The 5,153-nt window shown below is 41.5% G+C and overlaps 1 long non-coding RNA gene across 1 annotated transcript; it reads left to right on the top strand.

Annotated features, from left to right (window-relative positions):
• The first annotated feature begins 1,109 nt into the window (after positions 1 to 1,109).
• LOC134188357 (uncharacterized) lies at positions 1,110 to 3,164 on the top strand. Its single transcript, XR_009971313.1, has 3 exons — positions 1,110 to 1,509; positions 1,575 to 1,650; positions 2,978 to 3,164. It is a non-coding gene; the product is annotated as an uncharacterized LOC134188357 (long non-coding RNA).
• Positions 3,165 to 5,153: the final 1,989 nt, after the last annotated feature.

The following is a 5,153-nucleotide window of genomic DNA, read 5'->3' as shown; positions in this document are numbered from 1 at the left end:
TGTGGCCAGCAAACATTAGTAGTTGCAGTGTGCACTTACGTGGACAGTTAGTATCTGATGTACTATTGTTTGTGAATTGACTGTTTGACTGTCTGTTAGTCTATACATTGCTTCTACGTTATCAACACATTCAAATACATAACACTTACAAAGTGTATTATGCAACTACATTACAGTTGTTTGCAAAGTGACAGTCGTCTGTCTGTCTCTCTGTCTGTCTGTCTATCTGTATGTTTGTCTAGCTGCCTTTATACTTATTGGCTCGAGAGTCCAACCGGTGATCTCCAGCTGGACTCTGGAGCCTACTATATTTAAGTCTTCTATAGTAAACACAATCTAACAAAACATACCATTGATGAATACTCTAGCACACTTGAACTGTTACTTTTCTCTGCCTGGTGTTTTCCAATAGTTTTCGGCTGTTTTCTTTTCTTGCAGCGGTTTATCTCTTGACGTTCCTGAGGGTAAGAGTTGCTTTTACGACATTCATTTCTAATGTGGTCCCTGAGAGCAGACATGGGAATTTCCAGGCTGCAATCCGGACACTTCATATTGGGCTGCAAATCTGAATTAGTAATGTCATCCTATTCACAAGGCAAATACTGGTATCAGTCAATGAATGTCATATGTTGTAACAATAAATTGAAGTATTAACTAACAACCAGGCATATCTATATAGTTTTGCATCTTACTTCAGGTAATTGACGCAGAGACAGGGACTTGGTAATAGGTCGTAAATAAATTTTTGCTTGATCAGTCATAAATTTGAGATTTTTTGCTGAGAGGTCATGACTTTGCAAGAGTTCAAGTCGGCGTCGAGGATTGAGTCTCATCATTTCATACCCAGTGCGTTCCAGTGCAGGGTAGGTGTCAAGAACGGCATTGTGTACTTCTAGACTGTCATCTGTCTGACCAATGCTTACTCTTTTCTCACCTAAGCCTGCCCTGGAAAGTTTCATCTTTTCCTCAAATGAAGGGGGTGTATTGCGCTGATGATCAGCCAAGCAAGCTAATGTAAAAGTCCAAACCTGGCGATTACTAGTACTTGATTTTTGATGAGAGGGGTTTTCCCGCATGCTTGCCTCTTCTCTTCTCCCTGTTCCAAACTTTCTGTGCTTGCCGGTTTTTCTGTGTTTGTCATGTCCAAATAGACGACGTTGTTCTGCAGCTACGGACATTGACCTGAGCTGGCTGCTGGAAAACTCGTTGGGCCCCACCCGACTGGACTCTTGATCAGTTTGACTGGAATTCCTTTGCTCGTTCGTTCCTCTAGGCTGGTTTTGACCTTGTTGGCTTTCTTCTGCCCTTTCAAGATGTTCCATTGCATCATGCAGAATTCTTTTGGCAGCTGATATTTCAGATTCTTTACGTGACATCTTCCAATAGATATGAGAGCTCAAGGTCACTCTTGTCGACTAACTCTAGCAGACTACTGAAGTCCTGGAAGGTTTCTGATTATAAAGAGAGAGTTGGCATCTTTGAATGCATCGTTTCTAATTGGCTAAGGAGGTGAGAGTTGGTGTTGTGGCATCATAGGACATGCAATATTAAAGAGTTACAGACTTTCTCTTAAGGTATGTATAACAAGAGCAATGTGTGTACAGAATTCGAATAGTTTCACTCCTGAAGAATCTACTACAATGTACTAAGGTATGGCGCGCGATGTGTGTCATAATTCCGTCGGCTGGGCTGCGCTAACTCGTCGGCTGGGCTGCGCTAACTCGTCGGCTGGGCTGAGATATCATGTTTCCACAATTAATTTACATCTCAGCCCAGCCGACGACACGCGTCAAGTGTGTCATAATTCCGTCGGCTGGGCTGCGATATCATCGACCAGCCGACGAAACGACATCAATGAGCCGACGAAACGACATCAACCAGCCGACGAAACGACTTTTGACACACATGGCGCGCCATTTAAACGACTTTTGACACAAACATGGCGCGCCATCTGTGTCAAAAGTCGTTTCGTCGGCTGGTTGATGTCGTTTCGTCGGCTCATTGATGTCGTTTCGTCGGCTGGTTGATGTCGTTTCGTCGGCTCATTGATGTCGTTTCGTCGGCTGGTTGATGTCGTTTCGTCGGCTGGTCGATGTCGTTTCGTCGGCTCATTGATGTCAGCGGGTGGCCTTAGGGTGCGTGACCATTTCGTCCATCTCATCCATTTTCAATTCCCAGTAACAATTGAATAAATATTGAATTAGAAATTGAAAATAGCCTAGAAGTTGCTTGTAATCTCAACATTCAATTCTATTAAAATTAAAATTGACTGATTGACAAACCATAATTATCTGCGGATTATAATAAATATTGAAAACATACTTAATTTCTAACCAATTTTCTTTTCAATGCAATGGAATATTGAAATTGCAAGCACGTTAGTTTAATTTTCAATGTTAAATTCAATATTCAATTTAATTTAAAAATTAAATTTTAAATTTTGAATTTGCATGGCCAATTTGTCCATTCCATTTTTAATTTTTGAGACAAATTAAAAATTGAATGTCAAATTAAAAATTGACTGGCGTTGTTTGCTCTTACCTGCGAATTTTCAACACTTGCTGTGTCCACTGTGGACGCGGGCCCGCCACACACGGGGAAGTCCCTAGAGGTACTAACCTTAGTGGACACAACAGATCAACAATTCACAGGGAAACACTTTGTGTTATGAGAAGGTCCTTACAGGCCTGTACAGGCACCTCTACACGTTGTTGTAAACATTGTTGTCTAGAGACGTACGCATGTTAATTAACACGTCGTAGCTTGTTGTGTCCACTAGGGTGCCTGTTATAAGAAAGCCTTTACACAGCCTCTAGGGACTTCCCCGCGTGTGGCGGGCCCGCGTCCACAGTGAACACAGCAAGTGTTGAAAATTCGCAGGTAAAGACTTGGTGTTATGAGAAAGCCTTTACAGGCCTGTAAATTTGTCTGTAAAGTGGACGCAACAAATCTTTGTAGACTTGTTCATACGTCGTAGATGTCAATTGTCAAGCAACCGTCACGCCCCATTGGTATGAAGTGTGAAGACGCTACCGACGTGCGACGATCGAGAGAACTAGGACGGACACTCGATCATGCATGCACTGCATGAAAGCTTAAACATAGCATGGTCTAAACCTATTCTAAATGTGTACTGAATACCACCTTTAATCATATCTAGACATATTTAGACCGATCCTACTAGAGTGTATAGAACACATTTAGGACGGCCTATATAGATCGAATACGGGTTTTAGGATTACATTTAGGCACACATTTGGAGTCCTAAATACCAGATACAGATTTTTCCAAATATGAGCTATAGGTAGTCTTAAGACACACAAACCAGGTGATTCAATTGCCATGTGATCTATTTCTCTAGTTCAACAAACTTTGGCAATGGACAACAATGTTAACAGCAAATTTGAATGATCTAGCTCTATATATCCATGTTCTTTGACATGTATTAAAATCAAACGTATTATAATTAGCAGAAGTCTTCTAGAGCCCACTCTGGTACAATGTCATTCCCGGACGTGTTCTGGTATAGACGGAGCTCCGCTTGGTACTGTTCCTCTCTGAGTCTGCCTTCTGGCGTACTTTCTGTCCAAAAACTCAAACACCTTTGTTGCTTCAATGGCTCTCCACGGAAGAGGTCGGATTAGGAGTTGTGAACGTCCAGCAGTGGAGGCTCGCTCCCTCAGACGGTGGCTCGCTAGCACTGCTATTTTCAGAGACTTCTGACGACAGCAATTCCAGTTTCATGGCACTAGCTATAGCGTACGTCTTCTTTTGTTCATCGTTCAAAGTTGTGGACATCTCTAAAGCTGAAGATCTTCTGCAGTTTCTAACATAATGAACATATTGATATAAATAATAGACAGTTGTTCCCAAAGAATATGCAATGAGATTAATATATATATATATATATATATATATATATATATATATATATATATATATATAGATATATATATATATATTAAATGGACATATGCAAGGTTTCATTACAAAGAAAAGTTAAAAAGACTAAACAAGACAAACTAGAGCGATGACATTCTGTGATCAAGAGTTATAACTGATCATGAGTCTATAATATTCAGGTGCTACCATGTTACAATTTTGACGTAGAATGCTATTGAAACAAGACCGTATTAGCAGTTAACATATGTATAGTTATATTATTTTGTAAAAGTCAAAGCAAAAAATCGAAAAATTTACTGGCGACCGCCTGCAAGTACAAGAAATCTTAGACTTTGACTTACATTGTGTAGCCGTTGCCATCTTCTTGCTTTTTGACGATCTGAAGATGCAAGATGGTCCGACCTGTCACAGTCAATATAAATATACATGCATACAGGAATTATAGGCCATGCACACAGTTTATATGCAGTGTAAAATCATGACCTAGCTATAGTGATCATGAGCAAATCATGATCTAATCTAACTATAATGAGCATGCAGCCAGCTACCTAGAGATATATAGCTAGTGCTCACCTCGCTTACGGCGTCAGACACGCAGCGTTCTAGTTCTTCTTTAGTCAGAGAACAACGTCGACTTATGCCTCTGTCTGTACAGAAACGTCGAACAGATCGTTCGCTAGGTCCCCAAAGTCCTGGAAACATCGTCTGTAACTCTTCACTGATGACAGCATGACTATTACCCTCTTCGACTCGCTTCCGAACAAAATCTTCGTCAACTTCGTCCATGGAGATCGAGAGTGGAGAGAATGCACGACCTGCCGTTATATCATGAGATGATAGATACCGGCTTGGGCTTCCCCGTCATATGTTTAGAGGCGTGGTCTAGATGATCCACGTAAATGTCCTCTAGCTAGATAGTTGCTTGGAGTCTTTCCAGATCGACTTCACGTCAAATTTCCAGTGTAGGCTAGACGTTGATCTCGTTGATTATAGATGCCCTAGATGCGTGCCTCCATGCAACGAGCTTCCCTCGCTCATCGCCGCAAGGAATATCTCACACCTAAGCGTGACGGTTGACGAGAGCCAGGTACAAGTGCTTACCGACTTGTTGTGAGAGGTCGGTCGCGTGCCTATCGAGGCTTTCTCATCCATCTGTTAATTGCATTACATTGCATGCGTGCCAGAGGCGTGGCTGGGCGTGGCTAAGCTAGATGCAACTTTCGTCTTTCAATAGAATTGAATATTGAAGT

This window comes from Corticium candelabrum, chromosome 12 (genome assembly GCF_963422355.1).
Source record: "Corticium candelabrum chromosome 12, ooCorCand1.1, whole genome shotgun sequence".
Lineage (NCBI taxonomy): Eukaryota > Metazoa > Porifera > Homoscleromorpha > Homosclerophorida > Plakinidae > Corticium > Corticium candelabrum.
The sequence above is the reverse complement of the archived record's forward strand: the minus strand, read 5'-3'. Positions and strand labels throughout refer to the sequence as shown.